Source organism: Nipponia nippon, unplaced genomic scaffold, assembly GCF_047370975.1.
Source record: "Nipponia nippon isolate SJK-2023a ecotype South Korea unplaced genomic scaffold, ASM4737097v1 scaffold_14, whole genome shotgun sequence".
In the NCBI taxonomy this organism is placed as follows: domain Eukaryota; kingdom Metazoa; phylum Chordata; class Aves; order Pelecaniformes; family Threskiornithidae; genus Nipponia; species Nipponia nippon.
The window spans coordinates 10,695,128-10,712,764 of NW_028262330.1; positions in this window are offsets into that span (position 1 = coordinate 10,695,128).

A 17,637-nucleotide genomic window follows, 5' to 3' on the forward strand; every position below is an offset into this window, starting at 1 on the left:
TAGGCATCTGAATGTGGAGCCAGGAGGTCGGGGGTTCAACTTGAACTTAAACCCAATACTAACAAATGGGGCAAGTTCCAGTTGTGATGACAGTATATTTTAATGATGAAGTCATATACAATGTCTGTTAAAGATGACTTCTGTCCTAAGCATGAGAAAATAAAGTGAAAGCTAAAAGCCCCAAGGAAGACATCTCAGAAAATAGTCTAAATCCCAGTGGTCTGGCCAGCTCTTCTTTAGCTGTTTTTATTTAGGACTTTCATGTGATGGAGGAGGTATGCCACGGCTGCATTGTATTTTCAGAGCAGGTAACACCACCAGGCCTGATATTTGAGGTTTGGGGCTCTTTGTAAACCTTGTGAAAGGATAATTTAGAGTCATGTTCACTTTCGTTATTTAATATTGGCCTTCTTTTAAAGCCTGATGACACAAAAGCCCTTTCTGAGCTCTAAAATGACTCATGTTGTCCTGAAATGAGGTTGCACCCATGCTGTGGGCCTCAGCTTGAGCTTCCCGGGAATCGGGAGAAGCTGGAGCACCCAGGGAACCTGGGTTGTAATCCCCTGCCTGCTCTGCATCTTCTGCTACTATGGGCCAGTTCTTTAGCCTCAGTTTCTTTCTTTATACTGTGGGGTAATGATGCCTTGTGAGGATGAAGGCAACAATTGCTATATTGGTTTGCTTGTCTGGGTTTCCTAATGACCCATGTACGTTAGGGGGCTGACATGCTTGTTCCTATCTTTCCACCACCTGTACTGAACATTTCTTTGTAAAAACAGAAAATAAGTTTCTTCCTTGGTCAAATCCTTTCTCCAAAATAGTAAGACCAGGTTTCTGTATTTCTCTCGCTGCCTTCATATACCAGGGAAGTTCATTTTCCTCCCATTTCCCATTCCATGAATTTTAATTCATTTTCAAAGTAAGCTAAGGCAAGCTGTTGGGGATGCAGCCTGAGTCATACTGAATCCACAAAACACCTGCCTGCACTATGGTTGCTGGTCTCAAGGCTAGTTTCCATCCATTCTCACACCGTTTTGGCTGAACTGGTTATAAAATCAGTTTGCAGGCAAACTGCCCTTGTGCTGAGAGCATTATATACTTAACCGTGCCCTCCCTGAGCTTCAGCTTGGATTGCCACCTCCGAAAGCAGAGGGAAGTTCAAGCCCCATGCTCTTCTGGCCCTGAGCTTTCCACTGTGAAGATGGGTAGTTCCCAATTTCTCGCCAAGGGAAGCTCCAGGCAGAAAAACAAATATCAATGCATCAAAGAGCATTTTGGAACAAGAGACCTGCCATCAGTTTGCCTATGTTAGGTGTGGGAAAGCCAAGAGCTCCTTCCTGGGCCAGCTGCATGGGCGCTGTCTGGTCTTGGGCTGACGCTGGACCGGGGAACATATCGGTCACGCATATGCTGACCACTGGCTTCTCCAGTCTGAGCCTGGATTGAGTGATGGAGAAGGCAGTTCTGTTCCACCCAGTCTCTGAAGAATTTGATATATTTTACTGCCAAAAGAAAACAGCATAAATAATCTCTAAGTGCAGAGATGTCTGGCTCCCTTGGAGGGAAAGTGCAGTTAGGGTGGGGCAAGAGGACACAAGGGTGCAATGCTGCTTTTAGACTGGTGTGGTATGAAAATCCCCTCCAAGCTGCCTTCAGCCCAGTAAAACTTGGGAGGTGGGTGGCTCTGTCATGGCCACGCCAAGTGAGTTCTTGGAAGAGAGGGTGTCTGGGGACTGCTGCTGGGGTGATGCTGCATGGAGCCCGGGATGGCCTAGGGGTTCATCCTGTCTCCAGTGTGATGTGTGTGCAAGTTTATGAAATCTATCTCCCTGGGTGATGTCATGACACGATGAGAAACTGGGTCATAAATGAAAGGAAGAAAAAAAAAAAAACCCAGACCCCACTGTGGGTCAGATGCTGGCAATAAATTCAGATAACAGCTCATCAGTGCCTCTTGCCTTGTTCTTGTATGTGTATGCATTTTTTTTTTCCATTTGGGAGAAGAGCTGGTGAAAAGCAGCTGGTTTTTATTTATTCTCCATCCACATCTGATTAGATAGTCCTTCTTCTGCCCACTGAGACGTGCTCGGGAACTCTCCCAGCCCCTCTGCTCACTCATTTTCTTGGGCATCAAGGAGTTTGGGACTGTTGGAGCTTTGTTTCACAAGCTGACAGCATTTCAGAGGTACAAAGGGCTCCTTCATGATCACAGGGCTCAGGTCCCACCAGGCCAGAGGGCATGGCCACATCCTGCAGTGGGGCTCTCCATGAGGTGCTGTGGTTTTGGGCCTGGGAAGGCAGCAGTGGGGACTTGTTTCTCTCCCTGACATTAAGCTATTAATTTGTTTTTAGGCAGTTCTGGGGCTCTGCAGCCCAGGAGGAGGGTAGTTTCCCTCCAGGCTCTGCAAATGTGCTCACCACCAAGGCTGATGGGGAGGCAGTCATCCCGCAAGGAGGAAAGAGGGTTGTGGTTTTGTACCAGTGGGAGAGAATAACCTAATGGTTAGGTGGGTAGTGTGTGTGGGGGAGAAACCACAGTAAGGGAAGGGCCATGCATGCCCCTAAATTTATGGCTTACTGAAGGCTAAACAAGGAAAACGGTGAGCTGCTTGGTTGTTGAAACCAGTGTGAAAACTCCCGTTCGCTCCACCAAACTTCAAACCAAACCTTTCCAGGCCAAGCCCATAAGGCTTCTTCACACCATGCTACTGGAGGACTCTCCTGTCAAAGCACTTTGCAGGCAGATGTCTTCTTTCAGGAGATATGTATGAGTGTTTTGCTCAGGGCAAGAAGACCGTTCTGGTCCTGTCCTGCCTCTGCCTTCCTTTCCCCTTGCTGCGTGCCTGGTTGGCAAGATTAAGATGTCTGGTCCTTCTCTGTTCTTCTGCTGCCGCTGCCAGTTGTGTCCAGATCCTTAGTGCAGACATAAACCATTAGCAAGGGTGGTTAGTCATGGGATGGACGAGCTCGTTACCAAAACAAAACTTTGAACCAGAGCTTCCCTGGTCAGCAGCCCTCCTCGAGCACAGGGAAAAGGGCAGATAAGCTTATCTGAGCCTGAGAACTTCTTTTTTTCTGCTAGGTGGGAAGGGGATCTCCCGTTACAAGTCTGAAGCTGTGGTGTTGAGCTCCTGGTGCTGTGTCTGGGCAAGTCCCGACCACGCTCCCCCGTCATGTGCTGAGAAGGGAACGTGCAGCTCACGTAACCCTCACCTGTTAACCGGTGGGGGTTATGGGTTCTGTGGCTTTGCCTCAGGTTCCCAAGTGAATTTCTGGGAGTCCCAGGTTAAGTCCTGTGCAGAGGATGAGTGGGGACTGCAGAGCCTCTAAAGCAGAGGTTCCTGGAGAAGAGGGGGAGGAATGCGACCCTCCTGTACGTCAAATGCAAACGTGGAAATAATAAGGTGGGAAATGTTCTTGGACTTATCTCAGAAACAAGTTTTCTTTGGGTCAGCTTAAATTTCTGGCAAAAATTCACAGCTGATTTTATTCCAAACTTGTTTCTCCATACCCTTTTGTCCATGCACCTTGCATGCTCAAAACTGTGGAGGCAATTCAACTCCATGCAAAGGACCAGCCAGTATCCGTGTGCCCGTTGGATGCATGCTGAGCCCTGGGGGTAGCCATGACGTGCAGGGTGCAGCCGAGGGGAGGGCGAGGGGGGATTTACCCTGCCCAGATGCTGGGGATGACACGAAACTTGGCCCATGTTAGAGCTGCTCTGGCCTGCGGTGACCGTGTTGGTACAAATCCTCCATCTGACTCTGTATCAACAAGTTCAGTTTCGAAAAGAAGGATAACTTGTTTTATTTTACCAAAGGTTTGTGAGATAGGGAGGTTTCTGGATAGGTTCTGCAATGCTCAGATTCAGGTATCAGTTGCATAATTTCCTGTGTTATTTCAACACTCTAGTCTTTTTTCCTTTTCTTTCTTTCTTTTTTTTTTTTTTTCATGAGCTTCTTTGCATACTGGATAAGTCTTATATAAGCATATGTTGGGTTGGAAATTTTTTTTTTTCAAGTATTTTTTTTGGCAGAGAACTCCTGGCACATGATACAGCACTCAGAGCCATCAACCGTAGCTGTGATACAGATGTTCATTGCCTGTATAATCTTTCTCATATCAAGCAATTACCCGGAGCCAATTTCTTTATTTTAAGCACCTTGTTGTGGGAACTGAGCTGTAAATGCATGAATTGCTGAGTTCCCTTATACTTTTTTACAGCAGACAAACAAAAAAATTCAGCGAATGGCCTCAGTGAAAGTCAAACATGCAGGGTGCTTTAGATAAGAAAGGACAGCCACTAACAGAGGTTAAAAAAGAAAAAGTCACTCTCGAAAGAGATAGATACACTGGAGGGGTGCCAACAGCACATAGCTGTGTGGAGACTAAATAAAACCAGGTGAGTTTCCTGCCATTGTGGACTATCAAATGTGATTTCCATTTGTGATGGACGTGCTGTTTCTGCCAAGATCATCTGGAGGTTTTCATTTTAGGACTTTTTATTTTTGTTGGCCTAATATAGAGCTACAGCCCAGAGCGTTAAAAGGGAACGTTGCAGGAATGACATTCGCAGCAGATGAGGAAAAATGCCCTTATCAGAGTGAGAAGCTCTTCCTGGGAGAAGACTTTTCTCCTAGCAGCAGTATAGGTCTTAGGATTGCTTCTAATGCAATCCAAATGGGAAAACCTAATGAGAGGAAATGATGTATTAGCGTTGATCCTCAGTCCAGAGCCATCAGGTAACATCCTTCCAAATTAAGAATCTGGCTCAGTCCCAAAATATCATTCAAAAACTAGGTGCGAACCCGAGATCTAGATCAGGCTGTTTTGCACTTCTAAAGTGATACAAAGAGGCTGGCAAGCTGCCTTACAACAACAACAAAATATCAGAGAAGGTTTCTCTCTCCCAGAGTGATGTGCATGGGTGGAGCAGAGCTGGAAGGGCCCTCCTGCAGCCGCAGCATGTTGGGACAGGGGGATCTGCTTTGCCGCACGCTCAGAGCTGAGCTGCTGGCCACGGTGGGCGGGTGTCATCACGGCGATGCTCAGCTCCTGTCTGCTGGTGCTGGTGCTGGCATCCATTTCGTTCTCCTCCAGCTCAGGAGCTGCAGGAACTTGGTGCAGTTATGCTCTGAGGCTGTGCCCAGTGACCATGGGACATGTTCAGGGGTGCCCACTGGTCCAGCTGTGAAGTACACGCTAAGTGAGCATCAAGTGTGCAGGAAATTTGGGAGCAGCCCTTTGCCATGGCTTGGAGTGCACTGAGTTCACTTGAGCGAACTCAAGGGATTGCCTGGAGCAAGGCCCAAAGCAGGATCCGCTTACATGAATAACAAGAATATGCAGTAAAAATAGTTAATGCTAATGGCGTTCTGAAAGGGATATTAAACTTGCTGCTTCAGGGCTAAGCAATCTGCAGCTTGAAGAGGCTAGAGTTAAATATAACATGCTGGAAAATGAGTCCAGATCTGCTACTGGATCAGGTGATGGAGCCCTGAAACATAATGGTCTCCTGGAATCACAAATTTGGCATTTTTCAGGCTTTTGCAGATGGACTTGAGCTGATTTCTGAGCAGTAGTTGTTTACTTATAAAAATGCCACGTAACTAAATGACAGCTTTCTTGTGAGAGCTCTTTTAAAAGAGAGGGCTCATAAGGAGGGCAGCCTCCCAGCAAAACCCATACCGACTTTGGAAAAGGTACAGGCATTTACAACCTCTGTGCCTCCTGCTTGAGGTATGAATCTCTCCTCTTTGAAAGTAAGTCATTAAAATCTTGTTTGGGTGCTCATGGACTAGGGAAGAAGGAGGGGAAGGAAGTGCAGATATGACAACCCGTCATGTCCTTCCAGCTGCCCAGGATGTGTCCTCTTACCATGGAATGGCCACAGCAAGCAGCTACTGGATATACTGGTGCAGTGGTTATGGGCTGGAGGGAAAAAAAAATATGGGGGCACCTGTCATTCGCAGGTAGGTGAAGGCATTTGTTATTTGATCCTGTGCCTCACAGTGCACGTGAGGCATCTGAGCCAGACCTGGCCACGTTCCCACCTGGTGTGACCTGAGATGTTGTTGGGATCCAGCCTGTGCCTCCGGAGCATGACCTTGAGGTACGTGGTGCATGGAGGTGCCTGACTCAGTGGAAACACCAGGGGCTTTGATCTGCCTCTGTGGAGCAAGGGGACGTGGGCCAGGGTAAGACCTGGATGTTCCCTGAATGTTCTTGTCTTGTCACGGAGATTTTTGCTGTGCCCAAGGTCATCCCACGTAGAGGTGGTACTGCCACTGCCATCCTGCTGGGCAGTTTCTTTCCCTGCAAAGCCAAATTCCCTGACTGGTCCATGTCCACGTGCCATTGTTTGGCTCCAGCAGAAGAAGCTATGACCACCCATCTGCTCACCACGGCCACCTTTTGGGAGTCACTACCTCTGATCCAACTGGTTTGTTCCATTTTTTCTTAACCCATTCTGGGATAAACTGTAGGAAATTATTAGAAATAGAAAATGATAGAAACACACTTCATATGCTGGGGAAAGGGTGATGACACAAACACAGAGAGACGATGCATTAGAGGGGGCAGTGGTTTCTGCAGCTGGAACGGGCTGGGGGGAGCACTCACATCCCTGGCACCCCAAAAGGGTATATGACTCTGGTCCGTGGCGTTGGCATGCAAGAGTTCTTTAGCCCCATTCCCACTGTTGCAGCTCAATATGAATGAAACCACTTTCTTCACCAAAGTCTGAAGCCATCAGAAGACTGCAGAGCAGTTTAGCTCCTGACCCAGACCTGAGAGAGCAGCTGCTGCAGGGGAAAGGACAGGAGTGGTGATCCTGGCCTTGAGGCCATAGCAGATCTGGTGGGACATTGGTGTTGGCCAAGGGGAAAGGAATCATTCAAAGAGAGCAATGGTTGCAGAAAGGGGCTGAAACTGTATGTTACAGTACCTACCCTCCGCACATCTGGGTTCTCGGCATCCTCCCACTGGCCCCTTGCTGGGCCCAGGATCAAGAGGGATTATTTAGATATTTGCTTGCTATTCTAAAGTTATTCAATTGTTTCTGGAATAGCTGAGTCTGAGCTGGGATTTTGCAGGGATTTTGCAAGAGCTGCTGTAATGGACAGAAGTTGTTCACTCCTCAGAAATTCTCCAGACCCAGCGGTCTAGGGAAGGTTCATCTGTCAACAATTGTTGATGGTGTTGGTTAGCACCAGCTCTTCCCTTTGACAGATCGTGCTACTCTCTTCCAGGACTTTCATTTACAGGGGACTTCTGGCAGCCTGCTGCTTCCTAGATAGAAAAGCCAACAAACAGTCTGTTCCTTCACTTCACCAGATTCATAATGTCATTTCTTCAGAGGCAGGATCTCATCTGTTGCTCAACCTTAGTGTAAGTTTGCTGATTTTTTTTTCTCCACTTCTTCACCAAACCATTCTTGTTCTCCACGTATTGTTGGGAGATGTGTAAAGATTCACCATGCGTTTTTCCTAAAAAGATGGTAGGCAATAGGTGCATTGTGGGTCTGATTTTGATTTTTTTTTTTTCCATTTACCCTGAAAGAAAAGAACTATGAGGCAGGCTCAAAGCAAGCTGGGCTTGCTGGAAGCCAAAGGTAAAATCCCCAGCCCTCCCTCAGAGGGCATAAACTGTGCTTATGGTTATGGTGTTGCAGCAGGCGCAACTCCTTTGTGTCTCACGGAGCTTAGTAGCTGTTCTGCCATCATTGCTCTTTGAAATGAGAGAGCAAAATTAATTTCAGGAGAGAAATAAATGGATTTAGAGCAAAGATGAATTTGGCTTCTTGTGCCACAGGAATGCAAGAAATCACCCAGCAAAAGAAAGCTAGACAATGCAAACCTCACATAAATCTGGGGAGAAATTTTAATCCAAAGTACTCACTGACCTTCACTGATGCTCCCCTTCATCTCACCAGTATTTTATTCTTCTTAAACCCAGCCCCACCACTGGCAAATCTTCAGAGAAGTAAGTTCTTGCACAAACAGGAAAGCAGACTCCCTTCCCACTAATTTAGGTGGTGTTTCCAGTCCATGGCCAGAGGACACAGGGGCAGGGAGGTGTGTTTGCCTCTAGGACCAGGTTTGAGGCTGGTCTGGAAGAGATTAATTTCCCAGGTGGGCAGATCTAGCCCTTCCCGGGTGTCAAATTCAGAGCCAGCTCAGGGGTGAATTCAGAAATTTCATCTGGTTGTCCTGTGGGGAACTGATTTATGGTCCTGAGTGCTTCACCCCACGCCACGCATCCAGGATAGTCTGAGTGTTGGACCCCGCCGCCAACCTCCCATGAATGCATTCCTCAAAGGCTGTTGGGGATGTAACTCAATCCCATTTCAATTTAATGAAGTGAAATTAAACATGGTGATATCTGGGACCAACCTTCCTGGATCTTTTCCTTCTCCCGTGACTGTCACAACTCCTGCAGCAGCCTCTGAGATTATCCAAGCATCCGGGGACCCAGGCCTCACCTCTGTCTTTGATCTTGTGTTACCCAGCCGAGATGTAAATTGGCAGAGGCCACACCGGAGGCAGTAGGAAAAAGTGAACTTGTTCCACCTCTGCAGGTTGAACGAGCAGGACAAGAGGTGATTTTAGGAAAATAAGCAGCTTGTAGGGATGGTGGCAGGACAAAGGCTGGAAGGAGCTGATAGGGGCTGAGGTGGGATGGCAGTGGAGATTGGGAGAACCCTTTGCAAGAGCAGCCAAGATGGCTTAGGTGCTCCTATAGCATTATGACTAATGGGGGCAAAAAGGAGCCAAAGCAAAAAGGAGGGTCTGCTGGCCTCAAACAGTTGAGCTGGAAAACTGGGCAAGCTGGCGTGGAAGTTGCTGGGGTATCTTGAAGGTTGGTTTTTACCTAGAGGCTAGGACAATTAGACTGTGCAATCCCATTTCTATGGAGAGGCAGAACCAGAGCTCATGCCTAGGAAATGGGCTAGAAAAGCTAAAGAGGGAGCAGCAGTGCAGCCTTGTCAGGCTAAGGTGAGCTTAAATACAGGATGGTGATGGGGGCCCGGCATGGGAGCCTGGGAGTGGCTGTTAGAGGGAACCCCGCAGGGTCTGGGGTAGGGGGGCTGCACTCCGGAGCAGGGCAGAGCACATGTTAACAGGGTATGGTGGGAAGAGCCCTTTCCAGTGCTGCTGGCCTTGACCTGTTTGCAGTTCCATGGGAATGAGCAGTGGAATTACAACAAAGAAGTTACCCTGATGGAGCAGAAAAACCTTTGGACATGGTTTTTCCATGGAAGGCCAGGTTGACCCTATTATAACCCACAGTACATCTCCTAGGTGTAGGGCTTGCTGGCAATGTGTATATGCATTATTTCTTTAATAAAAGCAAATGACTGCAAGGAATGTGGCCATTTAAACTTCAGCTTGTATAACTAGCAAAAAGGGAAAACACTCAGCTGATGTTCCAGACCAGGAGGTTTTCTCCACGTGGATCTGGAGCACACACCCAGCCTGCTCCTGACACCCTTCCAAGAATCCCTGTCTGAGTCCCAAAAAAAACCCCCAACCACTCTGTGTTGAGAGAAGCCAACTCAAGACCCAGTGCACGTGGCCTGTGCTGTTCACATTTCCAGATTCTGAATCATTTCCTCCATTCACGTGGCTTTCTCTCTCCATCTGGGTTTGGGCCTATCCAGCTCTCCGGTTCCCCTCCTTCCTGAGCCGTGCAGGCTTTGAGTGCTGCCCTGGCTGTGTTACCGTGGCTGGAGATGAGTCTTTGGTGGGCTGCCAGCAGAAGCATCCCTTGGCGCTGCTGGATTCGTCTGCAGAAGTCGGCTGCTGCTGCTGTATCTGTTGGGGCAGGGTAGGTGGAGGGTCTCCAGAGAGCCATCATCCACAACCCCATTTGGGAGGAGAACGGACAGAAATCTCTTCCCCGAGGGTGACTCCCTGGTTTATCCCCAGTAGGACCCCCTGGGATACCTCCTCCCAGTGCTCCTGGACCCATGAGATGGACGTAGCTCTGGGTGCAGAGCTTGGTGGGAGGGAGGGAGCTGGGGACAAGGTGATGAATCCCCCAACAAGGGGTGAGTGTTGGCCTGGCCCAGGAAAGGGGGCTGCCCCCAGCCCTTGCCCAGCTGCCCCGAGCCCCTGCGCAGCTGGCAATGTGCTCGCTGCCGGATACGGGCTAGGAGGGACTTGGGCTGGGATTTATCTGCTTCCTTTCAAGTCCTTTCCTCTGCTCACACCCTTGTACTTCCCCCCTATGCACAACTAGTCCAATGTAGTGTGGCTAGGTCATGAAAAAGCCTAAACAGAAAGATAAAAAGAAGAAATCTTAATTAGATCCTGTGTATCGCTTAATGTCCTTAGAACAAGGAGAAAATAGTTTGGGTTTGTGGTGCATGAAGGTGCAGGAGTATTCAAACTGAGAGCCGCGTGGGCAGTGCATGCACACATTCTGCAGACCCAAAAATACTCTGGCTGATGCCTAGAAGAAGAACTATCTTTTACAATCAATCAGCTGCCAGAAATCCTCTTCAGCTTCACTGGCCTCTCTCTGTGTTGTCCAGCATACTGGATATATTTTGGAGCTATTGCATCTGGGTCTCCACTAGATAGAAATAATCAGACCTTTGAGAACTGGGGTATCTGAGGAGCCAACCTGTCCTTTATTGAGAAGAAAATGTTTGCACAAGGGGAAGTGAAAACAACATGGAAAAAGGTGAAATCACCGACTTTAGGGAAGTTTGTCATGAAAATCTCTAGGTTGCCCTGCAGTAAACAACAGAGTGGTGCAACCTCATGGACGATAGGCACTGCTGTGTTAGATGTGAAAAACGAGCTGGTTAGGGGAAACTGAAACACACTCATTTCTTGAAACCGTTATGTGGCATGCGTGAAACAGGAGGTGCCTGCGCCCGCCTGGCAGGAGCTGGCCTGCCAGGGCTTATCGACGGGAGCAGCCACGGCACCCCGAGTCCCTGGGCCAAGTGCTATTTTGGCTTGGCCAAAACAAATGGCAGTTTCCCCTCTCTTTGCAAGTTTTAAAACATAGGTTGTCATGTGAAGGAAATTGTGCACGACGATGATGAATGGTTGTGAAATACCATTTGCCAGAAATATTTCTGGATTCTGCAATTTAGTTGCAAATTACAGAACTCCAAATGCAGCCTTACAGGGAGGATAAAAACAACCTTCCCCGGCTATGCTGGCAGTCATACCCCTCTTTTCCCTTTTCCTTCACCCACCTCACTCCACCCCGCCATTTTTAGCTCCGGGGCATTTTCAGAAGACAACGTTCATCCTCCGACAGCCACGGCTGGGTCTTCGACTGGGACAAACTGCAGGAGCTCGGCTGCAGGCAGAGGAGCTCTGACAGCTCACATCTGCTGGCGGTCTGGCCCCACACCCCTTCTGAGCTATTTCAAGATGAGCAAAACGGAGTCGTTGGAAATTGCGGGTTAGTTCAGCAGTCTTGGCTATCGTGCTGGATGGCGCTGAAGTAGGCATAGCAACAGGAAAGGAATGTTCCCTGTAAAAAGATAACCGTGCTTTGCCGAGGACGTGGAACAGTAAAGTTTGTTAAAGCAATCAGTATGTGTCATAATGTTTATTTAACTGAGAGCAGGGACGATGGAAAAGCATTGCAGCTGTGGAGAAGCCCAAGAGTGCTAAGGAGAGGGATGGGAAGCATAGATTTAGTAGCTGTCTTCCCTTGTAAAAGAAAACAAGCTGTGCTATCAAGTAATCGATGGGGCAGATAGCACAAGAGTACACAAGGTAGCTGCTGACTGCTAGCTCTTCTGAAGGGGTGAGGTTAGAGTTTTATTATCTGAAGTTCACTTTCAGGTTAACAGCTTTGAGGATGTGGTTGCAACTCTAAAGGGAACAAAATTTAATTCTTTTCTAAACATAAGCTATTTCTGTTTGAAGGCAGATAACCTTTTTGGCTGTGTTGTTTGCCAGTGGTAGATAGAAAGATTGGAGCAGTAGAGTGATGCTTGAATTCCTCCAGCAAATAAAAGGGGAGAACTTGACACCACGGAGTCAAAGTGGGGCCAAATTCTGCTTTAGCCCGTTTCCTGGGGAGCGCTTGCAAAGGGTAGCTCCGGTGCCACTCCTTCTGCAGGAGGCCAAAGCAAGGCAGAAACAGGACACTCGATAATTCGTATAGCAATAGATGAAATCAAATACTCACCCCACTGCTCTGGCAGTGGGATCTGTTAGGCTGTAGAGCAGTGCCAAGGGATGTGGGAAACTTGGTGGGTTTTGGGGGTTTTCCACAAAAAAAAAAAAAGGCAAAAAATTTTGCTCATTTTTTTTTAACAGAAGTTAAAACTGCTTTTGGTCAAAATTGGAAATGATGTGACTTTGGGAGTTTTGTTTTTCTTACAAAAAATCAAATCTGTTTTGGGAAATGTAAGCCTTTCCTTCGCTCTGAAAATTGCATTTTAGTTGAAGGCAATGTTTTCTATCAATAAGGGGAAAATACTGTCTCAGTTGTTCTTGGGCCATCTAACACTTAGTCAGCCAAAGTACTTGCAATACGTTGAGTAGGACACAGCGCTGCGTTGGCTGCCCAGGAGCGAGCCATCCTCTTCCCCTTCCAGCTCTCCGCGTCGGTGTGTGAATGAAGCCTTGCAGAGCCCTCCTGTCTCAGACGCAGGACGGTGGCTGCCTCCAAACCTGCTCTCCTCTTTTCTCAAAATATATAGCCCCTGTGAGACCTACCACTCAGCTCTGCCTTCACCGGGGAGCTGGCGCATATGTATTTCCTCCAGGGATCTGGTGGAGCAGCTCTGTAATGCACATCGCTTTTCTCCTGCTCCTCTCTCTGCCGGCTCAACCGCTATCTCTGTAACAAACTCCAGGCTTCCTGGTCGCCCTGCAGAAAAAAACCATAAAGCCCATTTCAGAGACCAAATTGCCCATAATTTACATGCCTCTCCTCACTTTGAAACGCAAGACGGCTGATGATAACATCGCGAGTGACAGAAGTGGTATCTGTTGCTAATTACAAGTTGACATTATGGTCAAGCAGAGCCATGGGGCCCATAAAAAGCTTATTCAAAGTTGCTTTTCTCCCACTTCAAACACAGGCTGGACACAATGCCAGGCATTTTCCACCTTCAGAAGGAGTGCTCCCTCCAAACCGGCCTGGCGGCTCCTACTTCAGAAGAAAAATTGCTCAAAGAAACAGCAGAGGTTACAACAGTCTGGTCTTCACATGGACCAAGTTGACCCTTTAATGATGAAATGTGTTATTCTTTCATGGAGAAAAACAATAGGTATTTTGATTTCCAAAACACCTTCCCCCTCACAGACTCTTTCAAGCTGTCCCAAAGGCTCGCCATCCCTGCCGCACACCTGGGAAGGGTCACCACTGCCAGGTGATCAACTGAGGCACAAAAGAGTGCAGTGGGGAGCCCAAGGTTGCTCCATGTCAGAGGAGAACAGCGTGGGTGCCTCAGTCTCCTTACTCCAGCCACCAACCTGCCTTCTTCCCTAGAGCTGAGGGGACTCTTCCTGAGACAGAAGTGCTGATGTCTCTGGGTTTTTTTGCTGTAACTGCCAGATGCGCTGTTCTTGCTGATGCTTGTCCCGTGGCTGCTCACAGGACTTCTGTTTTTCTGTTTCTGAGGCTGTCAGCTTTCACAAATGCTGACCTTAAAGCAAGCGCTCCTGACGAGAAGGCATTGTTTCACTTTTGGCCGTGCACAGAGCGCTCTCCCACCCCGCATCTTCAGCAAAGCCGATTCTGCGACCCCATGGCCATGTGGCATCTCCCTGCACCCAAACCTGCATCTGCCCTACCTCTGCTCGGTGCAAAGAGCAGCACCGGTTCCTTGACAGCATGTTTCAAACATTAATTAAGCTGACGCAACCCTGTGCAGCAACGTTATTGCCGGTTTAAACCTGCCTCATCTCGCGTTGGGTTGCGATGCAGGGTATGTGAGTGCAGCTGAATTACACATGGTGAGTTAGGAGAGATCCTGGTGGATGGTCCTTCTGTGACTGTCACAAACATCAGCCTACGAGTCCCTAATGTGCTGTTGGGCTCTGTGCTTCACTTGATTCATACAGGCTTTCTCTAAGCATTTGCTACCGGCCAGTAAAAGTCCAGGTATAGGTCTTGGGGTTACCCTTACCTGGATGCAGCCTCTGGGGTGTGCCTGCTGGAAACGGTGCACAGGCCTTTCTAATGTCACTTCCCTGTAGCCTGAGGGAAGCAGGGGTGTGGAAACACATCCTTTGCTTTCCCCATGTGCAAGGGGTGCCCTGTCATCCCTGGCCCCAGAGCAGATCCTCGTCGTTAGTGATCACTCAGCCCTGAAAACTGGGGAGAGCTTCCCTTGCAGGAGGGAGGTCGCGTTGCAGGGGATGGGGAGCTGTACGGCGAGGCAGCTGCTCCCCCAGTCCATAACCCAGAGTGATGAAAACAGGGAGCTGTGGTAGGTCTCTTCTCCCAGATAACAAGCGATAGGACAAGAGGAAATGGCCTCAAGTTGCACCAGGGGAGGTTTAGGTTGGATATTAGGAAAAATTTCTTCACTGAAAGGGTTATCAAGAACTGGAACAGGCTGCCCAGGGAAACGGTTGAATCACTGTCCCTGGAGGTATTTAAAAGATATATAGATGTGGTTCTTGGGGCCACAGTTTAGTGGTGGACTTGGCAGTGCTGGGTTTATGGTCGGACTCAATGATCTTAAGGGTCTTTTCCAACCTAAATGTTTCTATGATTCTATGATTCTTATGCCCTGTGGGACCTCTAGCAAATCCCATTAAAATCGGTGATTAAACTCCCATTAACTCTCCTCACTGTGCTTTCCGGGCTTCACCGCAGCCCAAACTGAATTCCTTCTTTCATCCTAAGGACAAATGCATGATTGTCCCATTGAGCTCGGTGGCACTCGTGTCTCTGGTATAACCATCAATTTTTTCTTGCAGCCTTTGGCCTTGGCTGGACGCTGCTGTGTAGGCAGCAAAATTCATCCAGACCACATTTTCACAGTGACATTACGTGGTGCTCCAAGGAGCTCCCTTCGGGACCTTTCTCTGTTGTCTGCTGTGGAAAAAGTGTCTTCACCCGCAGTCTATGAAAAGGGGGACCAAAAATAAGGCTTAGGAGACACAGCAGTCAATGAGCAAACGGATCCTGCACCGTGAACCTGGTTCCTCTAAGAACTAAAGGAAAGTGTTTCCAACCAAAATGTGCAAATTTCCCAACTACACAGTGGGGAGCAGGGTCAACACAAAGAGCTCTCTGCACCCTGCCTGGTGGGGGGGAAATAAAACTTGTAGAAAGGTTGCTGGCCTGACTTTGAAAGCATTCATTCTGTTTCTCAGATTCTTGGAAAACAAACTCCTTGGAATGGATCGCAATGCTGCCTCCAGCCCCCAAGCCGGCCCAGTGGCATCCCCACAAAGGAGATGTCCCCCAGCACCATTGCATTGTGTCTCAATGATTGGAGCTCTGTCGGTGAGTGGAATTTTGTAAAGCTTCTGCTGCCCCAGCTCCCTGTAAGGAGCATGCAGATCTCCGGCACCTCCTCAGAGGTGTGCTGATGATTGCATCAGGGGTTTGGATGCCGAAGCCATAAAGCCTGGCAGAGGCTTTGCTGTTAAATGTAAGGGTGGGCAAGTTATCTTGTTTTGTGGTAGTGAAAGGAGAGGAGGCTCATCAGTGCAAACCTCCAGAGGTGCCAGTCTGCAATCCTCCTGGCAAATAGGAGTTGCCCATCACAGCAGAGAGGGGCATGGTGGGGTGGGCTCCCTGCAAGAGCCAAACTCTCTTGGGGGGCCTTTTCCAGTTGCAGGGGAGGACGCTTGACAAGCACCAGGAAGATCTGTTGTGAGATTTGCTTGGTTTATGCAATTCAGAGTTAATGGCTCATTGGCAGCTGCGCTGTGCAGATAAACCTTGTCCTTCCAGAGAAGGATGGATGGAGCTTGCTGCATTGGGTTCAGTTGGCACAAATCACACATTAGCTCTTTATCTCATCAAACTCAAACATGAAAATTGATGACTCGGGCGAACTCCACCCTGGGAGCTTTTGCCAGCACAGTAATGTCAGTCGGGGTGTGGAGCGTTGGGTTTCTTTGGTGGCATTTTCACATAGACTAAGAGCTCTGACAGACAGCCTCATTGCAGATGCTGAAGCCTTTGCTTTCCTTAGGGACCCATCTCATCCCACCCACGGCTCCTCCTGCTCTTCACCTCCAGCAGTTAACTCCCCCTGCAAAGAGCCTGGCTGGTGCTGCGGTGGCCAGCAGGAGCAGCTAAGGGGCAAGCACAAGCTCCCCTCTGCTTTGGGAGCAAACGCCTCCAAGCTGTGGAGTGGTTGCCCAGAGCAGGTGTGCGTGTTTTATGCCTTAAGTCGTTGCAGCTGTCGAGTCGGTGCAAATGAGTGAGAGCTGAAATGCCCCAGCTAAACTGTCACAGAAGACTTTGCCAGAAGAGTTTATTTAGTTTACTGAGCTGGTATAAACTGTAGGTAGGACTAAGCAAGCTCTTTTTGGAGAAAATGTCAGCCTAAGCTTATCACAGTGGTCCTGCCATGTTAGTGTTGCTCTGGAGTCACCTGCGTTGTGCCAAGAAGGTGCTGCTGATCAAGAGTGCTGCTGCCGTTTGCTTGCGGGAGTGGGGCAGGTGGGGGTGTGGGACCTGGGAATGAGGTGGGAGCCCACTTCTCTTAAATTAATTAAGCCACTCTATCTGCAAGGTTATTCCTGCCTGCTCACTGCAGAGAGGTGCTGCTGGTAAGTGCCTGGGAGCTGTGTGTCTGGGGGGGTTTGGTTGGGGACCTGGCAGGGTTGGGTGGGTGTGCAGATTGGGGTGAGAGAAGCTGATACAATTTTCAGAGCAGAAGTAGTATAGCAGTAATTTAACAGGAGTAATCAAGTTTACTTGGCTTGAGAGCAGCTAGGCCTGGGGCAGGAGCTCTGGGGCTGCCTTCTTGGAGGATGCTAGTTTTCAAAGATTCTGTTTAATCTGTGTGAGAGCTGCCTGTGTGGGGAGGGTTAGAGTGATGCTGGGGGTGAGACCTTGGAATAGCTTCCCCTTGCCTGTGGGCTTGTTTCCCCTGAAGCTGTGGGATAAAAAGGAAAATCCAGGCAAATAAGGACAACGTAGCTGAGGGCTTTGTTTTATTTTTTATGTTTTGTTTATTTGCTGCTTTAACTTGTGATTTGCCAAGTATTGAAAAACCTGAGGGTTTCCTAGAGTATGGCCAGTGTGAAGCAGCTCTTGCTGTCCTGCCTTTCCTTACCCCAGAGCCCTGCTGTGGGTAGTAAAGGTCCATGGTTGTCGCTTACCTGGTTTAGGGCTGGAAGGGAGCACATGGGTGAGGGCAGTCAGCTTTGCGAGGCAGCAGCCTCCCTTTGCTGGCTCTGTGGAAGTGCTTGTCCACGCGTGCTACAGACCACCAAACCCTTCATGGGGTACAAAGCTAACTTCAGAGGCTTGGAGACCTGCAGCCATACCTGTGAGAGAAAGAGCAGAAGAGATGAGTGTTTGCTCCCTTGTATACAATGATAGTAGATGTATTATGCAGCTCTCCTGGGTGATCTCTGGAAGCAAATCCTCTCTTTTTCTGTGTCTAAAGCATTTTTAGCAAGTACCAAACTTGTGTTCTCCCTATTCCTTTTGGGAAACCAATGGTGACCTGAG